The sequence below is a fragment of the Canis lupus genome, chromosome 29 (assembly GCF_011100685.1).
Source record: "Canis lupus familiaris isolate Mischka breed German Shepherd chromosome 29, alternate assembly UU_Cfam_GSD_1.0, whole genome shotgun sequence".
Taxonomy (NCBI): domain Eukaryota; kingdom Metazoa; phylum Chordata; class Mammalia; order Carnivora; family Canidae; genus Canis; species Canis lupus.
Window position 1 is genome coordinate 37,867,371 of NC_049250.1, and position 19,839 is coordinate 37,887,209.

Genomic DNA, 19,839 nt, shown 5'->3' on the forward strand with positions numbered 1-19,839 from the left:
AACCATTTTTGAAAAGAATCATTTGTGAAAAGGCAGGATAAGTCAAGTCATAGTTTACTTAGAGATTTCCCTGCAAGATTCTGTTGTTCTTACATAGAACATCCTGAAGGTCATCTTCTTGCAGGTGGGCCGCCACCAAATTCTTCTTCCTCCTAACTGTGCTTCTCCATTGCCAGGAGCACCCTCAAGTGCCACCACTGCTACCCTGGACTTTCTCAGGAGCTGGTTGGTGAAACCCTTTACCCTAACTAACCCTGCCATCAGTTTATCCCACAACAGGTAGGACCAACAGGCAGGATCATCTTGTCAAACAAAACTATTCACTCACTTAAATGAAAGCATTTCTAGAAAGAAAAAAAGAAAGGAAGGAAGGAAGGAAGGAAGGAAGGAAGGAAGGAAGGAAGGAAGGAAGGAAGGAAGGAAGGAAGGACAGGAAGGAAGAAAGGAAAGAAAGAAAGAAAGCAAGAAATCAAGAAGAAATGAAAAAGACCCAGAACAGCCAACTACCTCCAGCACTTCCCTCACTCCGAACCGCCCTCTCCTCCCGACCAAACTCCCGCCTCCCACCATCCCTCCCGCCCTCCTCCCACCCCCTCACTCCTTCCTTACTCCCTCCTCCCCCTCCTCCCCGCCCGCCCCCTTCCTACCACCCCTCCCCACTACCCGCACGCACGCCCCCTCTCTCCCTCTTCCTTCCTTCCTTCCCCTCCACGCTCGCTCTCTTCTCTCTCCCTCCCTTACCGCCCTCCCGCTCTCCCTCCCATGCACCCTCTCACCCAGAAGAGAAGGAAGGATGGAAAGGAAGCAAGGACGGAAGGACAAGCATTTATTCAAAACTACCTGAGCCATCAGGTACCATCTTAGGGAGAGAAGACAGTGGACACAAAAGAAACATCACTGCCCTCAAGAACTTTCCATTCCAATGATCGGATCAAGTTACTTCCCTAATTCAAAGTGTTTCAGTGGTTTAATCTTTACTCTCAGGATAAAATCCAAAACCCTTTAAATGACCTACAACCTAGACAGATTTAGTCTGTGCGGCCTCCCTATCTCATCTCACATCTCCCTGGTTTTATCGGTTGCGAGCTTCGCCTCACCTCGGGGCCTATCAGCCTGGAAAACCCATCTCAGCTCAAATTCACTTACTCAAGGAAGGCGTCCTTGGTCTCTCCCCAGTCCCCAGGATTGTAAGCTCCCCGATACCACCTAATTGCTCTTTATGAGGCTTTACTGCAACTATTACAAAGAACTGCGTCCTTACTCGTTTGTCTATCACCCCCTACCAGACAGCAAACCGCCCTGGGATGGCAGGGAGCCTAACATTCCACTTCGTATCATTTATCAGCTCAGTCTCGGACTTTAGGACGCTGCCGAGAACCTAGCACAACGGCGGACACACACAGATCATTTTCCAAGACCTGGAGGTACAAGCAGGGCCAAGCAGTTATAGTCTTTATTCTCCTTAAGAGGGATTTCAAAGTTTCTTCAGTGATCGTGATATTAAAATAATGGTGATAACAATGGGCACCCCTCCTGTCTATTATACCCCATTCCCATGTCAGTGAGACTTCCAATGACACCATTCCGCCCAAATCCCCCAACAATAGCTACAAACTCTAGTGACTAATCCAAAATACTGTTCAATCTTTATCTTACTTGGGTTCTCAGCACCACTTGATCTGTTGGGCCGCTTCTTACGCCTTTTCTCCTGTGGGGACATTCTTCTAGTTGTCGCTAGGAGTTTTAGTGAATTTTCCTGGCCTCTGGCCTCTCCGCCAGGGCCTCACCTCCTCCTCTTCTCCACTGGCTTCCTCCCTCTAGTCTCTGGTGCAGGCCTTCCCATCTACTGCAACAAATCCTGCCAGCGTGCTCTATCTTCAGGCGAAGGACTCTCTCCTGAGAACCAGACAAGGCATCTAGCTTGCTTCACAACCCCTTGACACCTGTATTTAGAAGCATATCTAACATCTGACTTAGGAAATCTGGGCCTCCTCCTATATATCAACCTCTGTGCTTTCAGTTGCCCAAGCCCAAGGCACCACAATCCTCCTCAGACTCCTCCCTCCACACCATTCTCCTTCCACGTCCAATCCATTCCCTGTATCCTATCAATTCCACTTCTAAGTACATTTAGGATTCACCCTTAGTTGCTCTGGCCTGGGCTTCAGAACCTACAGAGCCTCTGAAGGGTTTTCCCTACCTCTGGTCCCTCTCTGCAAAAAACCCCCTCTCCTCCTTGCTTCTAGAGTGGTATTTCTAATACACGAATTTGACAAAATTGTCTTAAAATGCTCCTACAGTATACAATCTACTTAAAATCTTTCTATAATTATAAAAGTTGATGAGGATGAAAGAGGAAGGTCCTTATCTTTTTAACCCTCTCTCTCCATTATCTAAACAAGGATTTTGTACACAAGAGGCCCTTGGTTTGTTTGGTTTTTTTAACTTTTCTCTCTTTTTTTTTTTTTTAAGATTCCATTTTTGCTAAGTGATCTCTATACCCCAATGTGGGGCTCAAACTTACAACCCTGAGATCAAGAGTCACACCCTCCACTGACTGAGCCAGCCAGGTGCTCCCTAAACTATTCTTTAAAAAATTAAATTATCAAGATGTCTGTTCTGCGTCCATTTAGTATATACTATAATCATTAGATATAATGTAATCCCCAACCAAAATGCCATTAGAATTTTTCCAGAATTTCACAAATGTAAAAGTCAATCTGAAATGAAATTGAAAACAGCTAGGAAACTTTGAAAATGAAGTATAACGAGGAAATGTAGCTTAGCATTTATTAAAATGCACCATACAATTATAACAATTTGAAGAATGTGCTACTGGTACAGACATAACCAATACAGTAGAATAAAAACTTAAAAGAAGCAAAAAAAAACATAAAGCTGAGAAACAGATACACATTCATCTAAGAATTCAATATATGATAAAGATGACTTGTCAAATTAAGAAAAGATAAAGCAATTCAACAAACTTTCTTAGAAACTATTAGACAATTTGGAAAAAAAATAAAATAAACCCCTTTCTCATACCACGTATCCAAAGTCATTCATTTCCATATGAATAAAATATTTAATATAAATGTTTTTTAAATATTAAATATATAGGCAATATATTGAGTATATAAAAATAGATATATATGTATTTAACCTTAGGATTAGGAAAGATATTCTCACCTTGATAAAAAAAAAAAAAGGCATGACAAAGTGCCACTGGATTTATTAATAAATTTGAGTGGAAAAAAAAAAATAAAAACTAAGGAAAAGGGATCCCTGGGTGGCGCAGCAGGTTTGGCGCCTGCCTTTGGCCCAGGGCGCGATCCTGGAGACCCGGGATCGAATCCCACATCGGGCTCCCGGTGCGTGGAGCCTGCTTCTCCCTCTGCCTGTGTCTCTGCCTCTCTCTCTCTCTCTGTGTGACTATCATAAATAAATAAAAATTTAAAAAAAAAAAAAAAAAACTAAGGAAAAGGCAAGTGGCACCCAGGAAACAGCCCTCCGTTACGTGACAACAGTGGTTTGATATCCTTGATATATAAAGAGCTCCATCAAGTCAATAATTAAAGCCTGAAAAACCTAACGAAAGTTGTAAAAGAGTAGGAATAGGAATTGTACAAAAGAAATATAAATGAAAAAAAAAAAGAAATATAAATGATCTATAATCCCAATGGGGAAAAGAGTTTCAATCCCGGCATATTGGTAGACTTTTTTAAATGACAATATAGTGGTACGCCTTGGTGGTTCAGCGGTTGAGCATCTGCCTTTGGCCCAGGCTGTGATCCCAGAGTCCCTGGATCGAGTCTCACATCGGGCTCCCTGCATGGAGCCTGCTTCTTCCTCTGCCTGTGTCTCTGCCTCTCTCTCTCTCTCTCTCATGAATAAATAAATAAAATCTTCTTTTTTAAAATGACAGTATAATATTAGTTGTAGTACAAATTGGTGTTTTAACACTCTTTTGTAAGATTATACCAAATTTCTTGTAGGACAATAGGAAATACGTATCCACTGTCTCCAAATTACATATATCCATTAATATAGCAACTCCACACTGTGGAAATTAGCCTAAATAAACAATATCAAGTGTACAAGGATGTTTATATTGAAGAAGCCTGGAAATAACTGAACTGTCTAACAATGGGCATTTGGCAATTCTAATTCTAATAGAACCATACAGTGGAACTGAATGACGTGTGTATTTACATGGAAAGATCTTAAAATATACCAAGTCAGGGAAATAGTTCTAAGATCTACTTAAAAAACAAAACAAAACAAAAACTATCTTAAGACAGTTATAAAAGGTGGGATGTGTGTTTGTGTGTAGGTTAACATCTGGAAGGATGCGTATATAAGGAACCTACATCAGATATTAAGAGTGGCTGACTCTTATGTAAATAGTTCCCAATGGGGCAGAGCTTTCAAATCACCATCAAATAGTTATGTCGTGAAAAGTCTCTTTCTTTTCTACTTTTGGCTCACTTTTAACACTGTAGTTAGACGGGATCCCTGGGTGGCACAGTGGTTTGGCGCCTGCCTTTGGCCCAGGGCGCGATCCTGGAGACCCGGGATTAAATCCCACGCCTGCTTCTCCCTCTGCCTATGTTTCTGCCTCTCTCTCTCTCTCTATCATAAAAAAAAAAAAAAAAAAAAAACACTGTAGTTAGACAACTCTAAGGCCCCCCTATTTTCTCCTTATAAAATCTCTCTGAAGCTGGGATGAGTGCTACAAATCCATGGAGTCAAAGCACTAAGCAGAAGTGCTTAGTGGCAGTATTTCTCTCTTGGTGAGTGATTCACAAAATAACCACACGCCTTAAAATCAATTTAGATAAAACACAGCACCATCTCGTTTTTTTCCAGGAATGAAACTACCCGTGGAAAAAAACTCAAGGAACAATATACTTTGTTGTAATTGGAACTCTACCAAAACTATTCAGCTTTGGATGGAAGGAGTGAAAAACTGGAATTCGAGATAACCAAAAGGAGGGTTCTGGAAGGTGGGGTTCTCTACAGGGCCTGTAGCACATGAACACCCTTGAACGCATCACAAAGGTACAAGAAGTGCCTTACTCACCTCAGAATCCCAATCATCTAACAGTGTCTAACGATGGTGTTTACTGGATACAGGAACAAATGCTATTTTACTAACAAAGAAGTCCACGTACAGTAGGAGACAGGAGGGAAAAGACCTACAGGTCATGGGGCGAGGGAATCCTCAAGTCCGCCAGAGCACTGTCAGAAGTAAAATCCCCAAGTAAAGGATCAAATTCCTTATAAAGCGTTCAAGGAGCACCTTGCAACATCACCAGAACCCTCCACATAAAGGAGTTTCACCAAAAAGCTAAGTCATCTCAAAGGGTTCCCAAAGACAAGCGTGAACTGCCTATGAATTTTATTAGCAACTTCTTTACAGGGAATAATATGGACACACCAATCGAGGACTGAAGGTATGAGGTTAAATGGCTATTTCTCCTTAGCTTAATACGGTGAAACTATAAGGAGGTCAAAATAAATGCTGTACAGTTGTATGAATTTCCCATTCATCGTTTCTGAATAGATGCCACCTCAGTTAATATTTTGCATAATACAATTTTGCATGGAGGCCCCATAGCCTTACTTAAATGAATAAAGTAATTCAGGGAAGGTGCCCTAATTAATGAATTGCTAATAAATATTCCCTAAGGACGAAAGCTCAAGCTCCATTTACCAAAGAAATAACTGCATGTGTATATTCAAACACATCGGACTAAGTCTATTTTCACCTCCCTTATTTCAAGACCCTTTAAAGCCTGCATGCCTTTTAATCTCAGGAAGACCATCAGGGGACACAGAACTATAAAATTCTGGGTAGCGACAGTCTGAATGACACATTTTTAACAATTCACGCTCTACCACCTTAAGTTCCAGGGATATGTCTCACCTAGACACATAAATAAATTCAAGTTAATAAGTCCTTAATGTAGTTTCATCTGTATATATGCTTTCCATGTGGGTAAACATGTTATTAAATTAAGATGACAGTCTAAATTCCCATCCATTTACTAGGAAATCATTTATATTTCATATAGCACTAGAGATGTCTTCTCTGAGCTCATCAAGAATGATAATGGAGGAAAATCAAACCAAACATTGATGGACAACTGCAAAGAGCACTCCTCCCATGCACAAATGAAAAACATCGCTGGCGAGAGATCTATAGGATCATTTTCAAAAACACGACCTTCTTGACACCGTTTGTCAGATACATTAATCGCAAAAGTAATAAATGTCTAAACACAAAGGAAGTCGTTCTCAATCAAGGCTCCCCACGTTAGTAGTAACTTGTTACTAACAATAACTCGAATCAGGATAGATCCAAAAATCATCCCTATGATGATATCCCTACTACTTTCACCTTTTAAAAAAAAAAAAAAGCAAAGGGATAGAACGTGGCAACGAAGCCCATTGGGATTGAGAACGTCAACATTCCTTGACTGGCACGGAGTAAAGATGTTGGGAACCTCTGTTTTGAGGGGTCAAACAAGCACCTGGTAAGTGCATCTCCCTTCTTGGAAGTACTGGCCAGGGCATCTCAGGGAAGTTCCTGAAGCCTAGCAAATCATCCCACATACTCTTCATCTTCTTCCTTTGAAAGACCGAAACTTAGCTGTACACGCGTAGACATGCAAGAAAACAACAGATTCTCCCCTGATATGTCTTGATATGTCTCCTTGGGTTGACTCCAGACAAGAGTAGGAAGTCAGTTAAGTTTAATTTCAATGCCTCCTTGTTCTCCTGGGTTCTTCCTTTGCTCTGCTCACCTCTAAGCAATCTGGAACTCTCCTCTGGTCCCTTTGGGAACGATTATCAAAGATATTGTGACACCCACCTACACAAAGTCTGGAGCTTCACACTGGTCTCCAAAATGCGTATTTCTGGGATTACATCTGCAGTGATCAGTTAAAAGGATCCATATAATGGTGATGACTCGTGAAGGCGGCTACACACACACACACACATACAACACACATACATTTTTCCTTATGGGCTAGGGAATCACAATTACCTGAGTGGAAGGACAGAGGACCTACAGAAACACCAGTGCAACTAAGTGGAGGGAATATATTTTCATCCCATTCCTCCCTCCCGTCCCACGCTGAATACATCACCAGGTGCTTAGGAGCAGCTGCACTTCCAGGTAACGTCCTTAAACAAACAAACCAATACGGTCCTTCTCTGCCTGCACATGAAGGATAACCTGCTACGGGTCTGCGATTGGGCCTTCAGAAACCAAAGCATCATCTACAGGAAAGACACAACCGTGTCACAGGCAGGTCCTGGCAGTTACCTACTCAGAGACAGCAGCCAATGAAACTGGACATGGGGATCCCTGGGTGGCGCAGCGGTTTGGCGCCTGCCTTTGGCCCAGGGCGCAATCCTGGAGACCCGGGATCGAATTCCACGTCGGGCTCCCGGTGCATGGAGCCTGCTTCTCCCTCTGCCTGTGTCTCTGCCTCATTCTCTCTCTTTCTCTCTCTCTCTGTGACTATCACAAATAAATAAAAACTTAAAAAAAAAGAAAAAAAAAAGAAACTGGACATGGCAAGACAATGTTTATGAATATGGTAAATACTAGGAAAAAATTACTATTCCCCTTTTCACCCCTACAAACGACCGGCTCACAGCCACCTTCTCTGCTCCAACGTCAGTGTCACCTCCTCAAGAGTCAATGCTTCTTCCCTGGCCATCCAATCTCACGCAGGCTCTTTCTTCTGCTCATTAGTTAGTTTCCTACTTAAAAACTCAAAATTTGGGGATCCCTGGGTGGCTCAGAGGTTGAGTGTCCGCCTTCGGATCAGGGCGTGACCCCGGAGTTCCGGGATCGAGTCCCATATCGGGCTCCCTGCAGGGAGCCTGCTTCTCCCTCTGCCTGTGTCTCTGCCTCTCTCTGTGTCTCTCATTAATAAATAAATAAAATTTTTTAAAAAATCTGAAATCCTTTTACATCCTTTTCTTTGGAGTTTAGTGGGCTCTCCCCCCAGAGCACTGCTGTATCCCAGACCCAGCCGTGTCTGCACAGAAGTGCTCCAGAAGATCTGTTGCAACAAATGAGGAAGACAGGATTCTGACTTTCAGTTGGGGGAATGGGGGGGGGGGGCGGGGGGGGAACAACAGGACGTGCACTGGTTATAAACTGAGCAAGAAAAGAAACAGGGAGGTATCATGAACCAGAAACACAAAAGGGAGGGTTAACAACCATGAGTCCACGCCAAGGTCAAGGTCAGATGCATGGTACGATAGGCAAAGAAGACAAGGTGAACAGGACAGAGAAGATGAAGAAGGCAGGCCTTCCAGACCGAGTGTGTCCCCAGCACGGCTGGGCACCCCCCACCCCCCCAGACAAGGTGGGGCAAGAAAGTCATGGGGTAAAAAACCAGGGTGTGTCCATCTTAGAGACATCGCTGGACTCCCCTCAAGCCTCCAGCCAAATTCTGATAACCTCACGCCCTTCTTGGGAGAGCAAAGTGAGGTCATGGGGCATAAATCCCTGCCAACCCCTTCCTCAGGGCCCCTGCTGACCTCCCCACCCAAGTCTTGAGTTTGGAAAGAGGTAACTTCCCCTCTAAGGGCTTGGCTCAACCAAGCATCGCACCTTCTCATCTTCGGTCTGTCAGGCCCTCTACCCCCCTCTTCCAAGAACCGAGGCCTGTTCGAGTCTCCCCAGCCAAGAACTCACAGAGCCGTCCCTCCGCGTTGAGGGCATTCCCTCCAGCCTCCCACGCCCAGGCTTCCGGGGTGACTGGCAACTACCTTCCCTCCCGATGGCCAAATCCACAAGGCCACCCTGACCCCGACCACTTCCCGGCCCCTCTGCGGCATTTCACACTGTGCACCACACCCCCCGTGAAACTCTGCGCCCTGAGTTTAATGGCACTCCACTCTCTCCACTGCCCTGGCCTTCCCATTCAAGGCTCTCCTCTCTTTACAAGGTATTTTCCTCCCGAGTCACCCCAAAGGTTTCAGCTATCGCGAGTGACTGTGAATCCAGGTTTCCAATATATATATTTACACGTCTCTGCTAAACCTGGGGTCCAGCTCCTCGCGGGCTATTTGTCATCGCACACCAGATCAACCTGGAAGGAAGGTGTGCCTCAAGGTGAACGGTCTTCTCTTGATGTAGGTATTTCCTATTCTGGTTGTTGGTAACCAGTTGCCCAAATCAGAATTCAGATCATCCTAAATGACCCTACATCCAACGGAGGGCCCTGTGGTTCTCTCTAGATAGTACAACAGAGCCCGCTGTCCCTCCCTCCCTCCCTCCCCCCTTCCTCCTTCCTCATGATGCTGCAGCCAATCATCACTGGATCTCACCTGGTAGACTGCAAACCCCACCTTCTTCAGCTCCCCGTCCACATTACTCCCAGAGTGGTATGAACATTCAAAGCCAACAACCACGTGATCTGGCTTAGAAATATACACTGGCTTCCTCTCTGCCGCTCCCACCTACAAGGTAGATGTCTACTTCGGCTCCTTTCTCCGGCTCTAAGTTCCAGCCATGCTGCCCAGGCCTTAGCATTTCTGTTGTACATACTCCCTCATATTTGAAATGTCTTTTGATTACACCAGGCCTGTGCTCCTTCAAGGCACAGAACAAATGCCACCTCTTCCACGAAGCCTTCCCTAATCACCCCTGCTCCGCATTCAAACCGGAGGGAGTCAATGACTCCCTCCTTTAGGCTCTACTTTGCATATATCCGTTAAGTGGATCAGCTGGATCCAGTGTCGCCTATTAGAATTGTTACGCTGGCAGGTGTGTGTCCACGTGGGTCACACTCTCCACCTACACAAAGGCACGTGCGTCCCGTGAAAGGTTAAGGTCCTATTACTCCACCCCAGCACTCCACACAGGGCTTGGCACCTAGCTGGATCTTGAATAAATGTTTGCTGTCACACTGCTGGCAAGTCGGAAACACCAGGATTTAGGACAACAAGATAAAGAAATCCATCAAGTTAAGAAAAGAAAAGTGAGAAAGAAAATAGCGCTGCTATGTGAGACTCTGCCCTGGGAACCAACTGGGAATTAGGAGCTCTGGTCTACTGGTCGCCCAGAGCCATCTGTTCCTTCCCCTAACATAGGGTAACACACATTTTATTACAAATACCTTTGTGGGTGTCTTCTCTGCCAGGGTGAAATACCACCACCACGGCTAAAAGTGTCAAAAGATCTTAATGGCAGTTGTAGTTAGTGAGCATTTGCCAAGTGCCAGGTGCCCTGCTAAATGCTTTGCGTGTGTTAACCCATTTAACCTTCACGATAAGCTAATACGATGGGTGTTATTATTATTACCATTTTACGGGTGAAGAAAATACAGAACCTTAAAAAGATTAGGTAGGCAGTGTGCCCACTGTCCCATTGCTAGTGAAGAGGATTCACAGCCAAGGAGTAGGATTTCAGGGCCTCCGCCCCGACCCCTGTACCTATACGACGATGCTGCAGAACTACCACACGATGCTACCAAGGCCCCCGCCAGTCATGCCCCACCACGCACATACATAAAGGCCACCTGGGTTCCAGGAAGACATGGCTATGTTTGACTTATTCACGACTTGGCACACAGTAAATACTCCGTAAACATTTGCTGGCTCACTGGCTAGCTGAATGAAAGACTGTTTAAAACTTTGGGCTTGATGTTTTTATTTTTCTTTCTTCCTTCCCCCCTCCCACCCCCCTGTAAAACGAAGGTATGGTTAAGATTTCTCTGAACTGCAAAAACTCTATGGTTTTATTATGTGAAGGTAAAGTGCTCCCCGCCCGTGACACGGTGATGACACACTTGGCAAGAGCACAGGCAGGTAACCAAGAGCGTGGGTTGGACGTCGGCAACCTTGACTGGAATCCTAGGCCCGCCTCCGAAACCTGGGCCAATTCCTTGATCCTTGAACTTTTAGTTCCTCACCTTAAAATATGGGTGGTCCTGGCAACAGCCTCCGGAAGTGATTTTGAGGATTGAGAGAGAAAGTAAGGACGTGGAGCACATACACAAGGCCTGGAGCATACACAAGCACTAGTAAGTGGCAGCCGGTCCTTCCTGCGACCCTCAGAATCCGAGCCCCCCCATACGCTCACACAAAGGAAAGTGTCTACTTGCGAAGCGAACATTCTCACAGGGAGACTCTGTCCCACATTATTTTACTAATTTACTTCACCTATGCTGTGGGATATATAGCATGTGTTAGAAAGAAAAGATTTAGCAAACAACTCTATTTTCATTCCAATTTACAAGCTCTCTTTTACCCCTTTCTCCTATGGCCTTAATTGTTCACCCCTAGAGAACTTAACCCAACCTCAATCTCGCCCATTTCTCCTTTCTCTCACAAGAAAACATATTTCTTATTTTGTTATAAAAGAAGAGGAAAAAAAAAAAAAAAGATGGATGAGTATGGAAGAGGAATCTTCCTTCCTAAGGAGGAATCTTAATTCAAACAAATTTGTCAGTTCTCTTTGCTAGCTCATCTCTTTATAGAGCATCCTGCCCCCTCAAAAAAAAGAAGAAAAAAAAAAAAAGTTTCCCCAAAAGTTAATTTTATTCAATTTAAACATTATTTTAAGAAAATTGACATTCGTGATCTAAGATTAGCTAAAATATCCTCAAATGCCCCCCAAACCAAGTTTATGAAATCCTTTTCCAAAAAGAAACATCTAGCTCTTTATCCTTTGTCAAGCTTCAATATCAGCAACCTAGAAAAATCCTACTAAAAGGAAAAAAACAAAAAACAGCTAAGTTCTAGTAGGCTATCACAAAAGTGTAAGAACTTTATAAAAAGCTTCTATGATTCCGTCCTGTCTCACAAAATTTAATTAATATACAGATGTAACTTTAGATCAGTGAAAATAAAAACTAGCATGACTGTTTTATATCTTCATAGTAACACAACCACAAAAGATGATGTTAAAAAGGCAAAGGTGAAATTTTTCAGTCACATTTTCTTCAGAATTTTGGGGAAGACACTATTAAAAATCTTAACACCTTGAAGTCGGATTTATCTCCAAATTTCTAATTTTTTTTTAATCAGATATGGGGAAGACACTATTAAAAATCCTAACACCTTGAAGTCGGATTTATCTCCAAATTTCTAATTTTTTTAATCAGATAATGGTCGTTTTCTATAATTGTCAATGCTTCTTACCCTGGATAATAGAATGTTAGAATGTTAGAAATTAAGTCAAAACTCAGACAAAGCTCATAGTAAATTATACAAGCTTCTGGGCTCTCAGAAATCCTCATGAACCAACATTCACCAATTTTAGTTTTATGTTTTATTCCTGCTCCTGCTGATTCTCTGGTGTGGAAATTAATTAGCAGCGAGTTGAGCAAAAGGGAGGCTGCACCAGAGAAAAGGTCAAAACCAATTCACTTTGAATAAACAGACTGTAACCGACGGTTGGCTGTGCTCACCTTTTGTGAATGAGAAAACCAACGTGACTTCTTCAAGTTCTCGCAGAAAGGGGGCCGTGGAGAAGTCAACGCCCGACTGCGAAGACTGTCTACACAACAAAAATGGCTCAACAGGACCAAGAAGGTGTAAGTCTATCATGTCCTGATCCGCCTTTTCAAGAGATGATAACATGAGCACCCTGATGGGGTGGGCTTAGCAACCAGGAAGCCCCTGTTCCATGGAAGGGCCTAGTTCTACTTCAAAACCTACGTGTGCAACACACCAAGGCGGGCGTTGGGTAAACCCAACAAGGGTTCCATAGAATGAATATTATCATCACTATCGTCGTCACCGCCACTGCTATTTGGCCAACCATTCATGAGTTGGGGGCCAGCAAATATGGGACTCTTCCCGTGGTGGCATTTCATACTCAAGAGAACCAGATGAGCAAACTGAGGCATACCGAGCTAGGATGAGGAGGGCAGATGAGGAAATCCTACACAGTCTGTAGGACTACGAAGGATGAGCTCTTAAGCAACAGGTGACCCTCCACCTGGTTACCACAGCAGCTCAAGCAAGGACACCGAGGAGTCAACTAATTCCACACTGAGAAAGCTCTTAGGATACAGGCGACAGGCAGCTGTGGTGAAACACGAGGTATGTCGGGGTGTTTGGAAAGGAGAGGACAAGGAATTCACCATTAGGAGATGCGACCTAGCTCTGACGGTGACTACAAGCACCACAAATGCTCTCTCAAAACACAGGAGAAGAGGGAAGCCCAGGTGGCTCAGCGGTTGGGCACCTGCCTTTGGCCCAGGTCATGACCCTGGGGTCCGGGGTTCGAGTCCCACATCAGGTTCCCTGCAGGGAGCCTGCTTCTCTCTGCCTGTGTCTCTGCCCCTCTCTGTCTCTCTCTCTCTGTCTCTCTCTCTCTCTCTCTGTGTCTCTCATGAATAAATAAATAATATCTTAAAAAAAAAAAAAAGGTAGGCGAAGTAAAGGTCTCACGAATGGGGAAAACATAAAAGTTAATTTCAAAGAGGAATTTATGCGTGACCACAACAAGCCACCACATGATTGCCTTGATTATTTCAGAGCTCCGATAAAACACCCATCTAGTATTTTCCACTTTCTCAAAATCGTCTGCCCATCGTAGTCACAAACAATCTCGTTTTCTCCAGTTCAGTGTCCACCTCTGGTCTCGGCGCCTCAGCCAAGCCACGGGCCCAGGTGGCGCCCTCACACTCTGCAGAGGGGCCCAGGTAGCGCCCTTACACTGTGGTTCTGAGGGTCTCGGGCTCAACTTCCCAGGGAGCCCAGCCTTCCCACAAAGACGTCCTTCCTCCTGACTTCAGTCCCCAGGAGCACCACCATCCCACCACCGCCCCGGCCACGATGTCAGCGGCCTTCTCGCCTCCACTTCCTCCTTCTCTCTTACGTGACTGCACGCATTTGAGGAACTGGCATCTCAGAGACTCCAAAGTCTTTGGGGCTTTTAAGTCCGTCCCTTGCTGACCGGGACCGTCACCACCTTGCCAAACTTCCTCCCCACTGATCTCCACCTGGCTGCCTCCCACCTCTGTGGCGAGCACTGTTCTGACTCTACGAGGCCTGCTGGCCCTCACGTTCTCTCAGGGCCAGCACTCTGTCCTCCCCTCTCTGCAACCCCCACCCCCGTTGCCGGCCAAACTTTTGGGACCAAGTCTGTCCCAGGGGCAGTACCCAAATAGTTGGGATATTCAAACGAAGCCTCTCGAACACTTACTGACACTTGGAGGTCTTGCCAAGAAGCCACCACAGCTCAGCGCTTTGGAGATGGGGCGGCAACCTCATAAAGGGGGTCCAAGGAAAGGATGGAGATCATTAAAGTGACCATGGCCTGTGTCCTCCCAGGGGACACAGGGACTTCACTGACACTGTATATCCGTTTGTGTATCATTTCAGACTGTCTCTGCCTCGAAGGAAGGAATGACGCCTACAGCAGAGCTGATTTCTCACATGCTCACAGGGACTAGAGTAACTTGTCACCAGCCGAACCCACTGAAAAGGTACCGGGAAGCTGACATGACCGACCGGAACCTACCTAAGGAGGTTCTCAACTGTAGCTCACAGAGGAGTCACAGATGATGACCCTTCACACAAACGCCTGAGTTACACAAAGATTTTCCATATTACTCTACTCCGACTACTAGTTTGCCTCTGGTAAACACCAGTTGCTCAGCACGTCGAACCTAAAGTGGGATTAAAAGCACTAAAATAAAGCAGTCATGACCCAAAGAAGACAGAACCTGTGGCCTTGACTAGCACTGGGTAGAGCAGTGGTTAGGTTAGGGAACTCCTCCCACAACGCGTGCGCGCACACACACAACAAACTGGATTGAAAGCCAATGGTAGTAAAATGAACAACCGCGTGATGCCTGGAATAAAAAAATAATAATAATAACATCTGGCAATATCCATGAGGCACACTGAGGTCTTCAGCCTGAGACTCTGCTTAAATGCCTCCTGTTCCAGCATCACGCAGAGGAAAACAACGCATACACCTAAGGTGTGGGTAGAGGTTCTCTGGGATGAGTGTTAAAATTATTCACCAGGCAAGTCCTTAAAATGGCCTGAGGAGCCCTCCTGGATCTCCTGCTCATTCCCCAGTTATGTGAGTCACCTCTCCCAGTGTACTTCGGTTCTCACTCAGGTCCAACCTGGCCACACTGGCCTCCTTCCTACTCCTGAGCTGCCCAGGCCACACCCCGGCCTCCGGCCTCTGCCTCCAGGGCCTCCCTCTCAGAAAGTCACGTGGTTCCTTTGCTTAACTCTCAAATCTCTGCACAGAAGTCCCTCCTAAACGAGGCCCACCTCATCCACCCGGACCCCTTACCTCAAAGGTACCAAGCACCCCCCTTATCCTGCCCAAAGTTTTCATTATCATCATCTCCTAGCCCACCACGGAATTCACCTGTGCTTTGTTTACCATTTGTTGTCTGTTCCCAACCACTGCTACCCCCCACGCCTACAGTGGAAGATAGTTCTCTGAAGGCAAGGAATTATACCTGCTTTATCCACAGGCTCCACCTAGTATCTAGAAAAAGGTGGCCTATCGATGAGTACCTGCTACCTGCCTGACTGAAGAACGCAAGAACCACAGAGCTCTCACTAGCCGCGTTACAGGGCAGGCTTCTTGAGACGTCCATCATCACAGGACTTGAGAGACACTGTGCTGGGCACCACGGGTAAGAAAGGAGTAGGAGGCAAGAGTCTTTGCCCTCCAATAATTTGTTCCAAAATTGCCTCATAGGTTAAATTAGGGCAAAGGATGCCACACCCACTCAATCTATTCACCCGCTTCCCCCAACATCTGCTACACACCTGCCTAAATGCAGTCCACAACGCAAAGGAGCTGTGCTCCGAGCAGCTGAGGAGTCCTTCAAGAAGAGAAGTTCCCACATAATTCTTCCAAGGAAAACTATTGCATAAATTATTGAGATAGACAAGAGCATAACCTGTGCTCTTTCAATATGGGCTGAGTTACGAAAGTGTTGCCAAATGTTTAGCTCACCAAAGGAACCAAGTCAAGTTAATATATTTTCAATAAACAATTAACTTTAAATGCAAACATTTATGATGAATACCGACTGTCCGAGTGAACATTCAATATAGTTATTCAGGCCTTAAAGGACTTCTGGTCTTGTCAAAATTTATGAGGTGTCAGTAAATCACATCTAGGCCCTGTTCCCTTTTCCGTCTTAAATTGAGGGGAAAGTATGACAGGTCATTATTGAGACCCTGTGTGTGTGTGCAATATGCCTTTAGTATCACTGAGGCTGGCCACGGATTTCAATCCCTAGAAATACCATCGCCTCTGCTGTAAATAAAGCATGTTGCAGAAGCAAGGGGGTGCCGGGGTGGAGGGGCAAGAGACAGACCCAACAGACTAAACACCTGACACCCCACCTGGCCTCCTGAAGGGGAGATGTCCATTTCTTGTAAGTAAACTGTGGGTAGCACATCTTTACGTACATTCTAAGAAAATGCAAGAAGCTGTTTCCACTATTGTAAACCAAACCACACCAACCCAAACCCAAACAAAAATATAAACCAAACCCCTAAAAATATATGTGAGGGAGATTGGCCAAAATTAAAGGCCACACTTACAAAGTAACTGAAATTGAAAATAATCACAAAGTGGATAGATATTATCCAAGAACAACAACAAAAAAAAGACCATGGTCACTATCCTTAGTAGACAAGAGAGGAGAAACCTAGTAGCGTAATTTGCAATATTATATCACATAAACCAAACAAATTAAATGAGGAGGCAAGGTACCTAGGTCAGAAGTGATACTTGTTACCACGTAGGCTCTTACATGTGAGGCCCCTGTCCTGTGAGACCCAACACAGATGAGCTCACGTATCTATCTCACCTGGCCAGCCCACCTTTTCTCCCTCCTCCCTTCCTAGAGAAAAGCAAATGTAACCCCAGTGGCTGCATTCATGGCATCCTACAGAGTCACTCAGAAGGCACACAGGGAGCTGAACAGACAGGATTTGGGGTGGCCTACAAAGTTCCCACAGAGTGATGTTTTAGTGAGGTTAACTATCTCTTCCGAATTTTCCTGAAGCTTTGCAAACCCCATCACATTGCTAGAATCCAAATAGCGCTTAACTACGGAAAAATGATCCATGGGAACTGCAATTCCCACCCCCCAGCCTCTCCAGCTCTTCTCCTTCCCTTCCCTTCCCTTTCCCTGACAGGCCCGTCTGAATACAGCGGCGGCAATAAATGGGGCTCCTCTCACACAAACGTGCAGATGTTAACAGCTCTGTAGAGTTCTGTAGGACATGAAGAAACATTTCAAGAATCTTGTAAGTGCTGACGAAACTCGCCTGAATTACCCACACGACCTCCTCCTCCACATTCCTGAAGCATCATTTGTTTTCCTGAATGTTGGGGGGGGGGGGATAACAAACAAACAAACAAAAAAAAAAAAAAACTACCAATCGAGGAGGAGGGAACCTCTAAGCCAAACACAAATACACAACTATAAAAATAGGGAGCTACTTTAAAGATGAACTCAACTAACCCATACACACAATAAAGTCATATCCAAGACAATGGCAACTTGGAACTCTTTAGATATTCAACTACCAGCAGCATCTGCCCCCCGCCCCAATCCCACAATTCCTCTACAGAAAGTCTGACCAGCTAAACATTGCCTCTCAGACTAAATGAGAATAGTTGAAGGACTGTTCCCTGCAATTAAGTGCCTCACTCATGCAAACACTAAGGAGCTCCCTAATTTCCCCATTTGAACAATATTAAAAAATTCTTTTCAAATGGCTTAGGCCTAACAACAATATGTAACTATTAAACAGTTCCTGTTTATTATGAATTAAAACTCGTCATAATATCCTTCATATAACCACAATTATCACACCGAGTCAGAAGGCAATGTGGCTTCCTTAAGTTAAAACTAAAAAAAAAAAAAGGTTGAATAAGTGTGTGAATGTGTGTGTGTATGTGTGTGGAAAGCAACTGATACAATGTTACTTGTCAAAATGTTTCAAGTTCCCTGAGATACATTTTGGATGGGAAGAAATTTAAAAAATACATAATAATGTATCCAGGTTGTTTCACTGGACATGGATTTCACCACAGAATTCCTTGAGTTTTCTTCCTCCTATAATTCTAGATCAAGAGCAACAGACTGCAGATGCTGAGCCCTACTACCATAGCAATATTTTAACAGTGTTTTATTAAAAAGATAACAGTACCAGAAAAGGATTTCCAGCAGGATGCTGCCAACTGTTTAAATATTCCTCGAAATCAGCCCAAATGTTTTATTATGATCGTCACGTCAATGGTAGATTAGGCGTCTATTAGAACTGGGCACGGTGCTGGGTCTTTTTCAATGAATTATCTCATTTAATTCTCACAATCGTACCATGCTTTTAGGTGCTAATTTTCCCCTTCAACAGGCGAGAAGGCATAAGCTACAAAAGGTTAAATAATCGCTCCAAGTCAAACATCAAGCAAATGGCAAGGCCAGAATCCAAGAGTTCTTCTGATACTAACATCCACGCTCATTCCAATTCAACGGGATGCCTGCGTGGATTTAAAGGATCATCTCGGTCCTTCGATAGTTATTTAGTGCCCACTAAAAGCATGACACATAGCGGCTCAAGTTATCCTTTTAAAAGATTAATTTAGATCATGTCACTTCTGATGGCTTCTAGACATAGTAGGAATAAATTCCCAGCTCCTGGCCCAGGCTGCCTGAACTTGGCTGCAGCTACCTCTGCAAACGCCAATCATGTTTTCACCTCGGGGTGTTTGAACTTGCTCCTCCTCTGCCACTAAGCCTTTGGATCACTCAGACCTCAGCAAAACCCTTACCTCCCTTAAAGGTTCCCTCCCTCTTTGACAATCCAATCTAAACGGGCACCCCGCCCACTCTCCCACCCACCGACCCACCAGCCTGGTTTCTTTTTAATCTTACTTATTAGTCCTGCCTGAAATGATACTGTGGCTCTATCTGTTCCTTTGTTTACTGTTCCATTCCCCCTAACCAAGCCTCTACAAATGCCCCAGGAGGAGGGACCCCCCCCAACCCAGTCCCGCCCTTGATTCCTCAACACCTTAAAACAGTGTCACACCCACAGTGTAAGCTCGATAAATAAATATTTGTTAAATGGATGACCGAACCCTCGGTGCCATGGAGACACATACATAATTAGATCCAGGCCTGACCCTCAAAAAGTACTCAATCTGTAAGGGGACGGCGACACAAATCCACAAGGCAAAATGCCCTATGTGCCATCAATGACATCATAAAACGTTAGATGGTTTTAACACAGAATTTTAAAAAAATTAAAATATATCTATATATGTTTACCAACCTACTATTAAAAACTACTTATAATTTCATCAAGAAGGAAAGGAGGGAGGAAGATAAATTAATGCGGGAATAGGAGAGAACACACACACACACACACATATATGCATACACACACACACACACACACACACACACTCATGTTATTCCTCAGAGCGGAAATGCTCAGTTCAGTCACGGCTTGGAAGATATAAACATCATTGAAATTCAAAAGCAGTTCTGAAAGAGAGGATGCCTCAATTGGTATGCAAGGGATGCTTCCTCCCCCTGAATACATTATGAACTTGCAGCATGCTAATACGCCATGCTATCATAAGCACCAGATGGGGCAGTAGGCAGTACATGTCCCATCAAACCTCAAGAAGATGTATTAATGTTCATGCTCTTTAAAAAAAAAAAAAAAAAAAAAAAAGATCCTTTGCTTGTGTCCCTAGACTTCCACATTTCTTAGCATTCAGTCACTTTCTCTCAAAGCACAGTCCTCCAGGGCTGCTCCTCTTCACCAGATGGTGCCAGGAATCAT

General features: G+C 44.5%; 1 protein-coding gene and 1 long non-coding RNA gene across 2 annotated transcripts in view; one reads left to right on the forward strand and one right to left on the reverse strand.

Annotated features, from left to right (window-relative positions):
• The window catches only part of RUNX1T1 (RUNX1 partner transcriptional co-repressor 1), a 134,623-nt gene that overhangs the window by 70,464 nt on the left and 44,320 nt on the right, over window positions 1–19,839 (reverse strand).
• Window positions 5,064–6,407, forward strand: LOC111093230. Its single transcript, XR_005381227.1, has 2 exons — window positions 5,064–5,456; window positions 6,078–6,407. It is a non-coding gene; the product is annotated as an uncharacterized LOC111093230 (long non-coding RNA).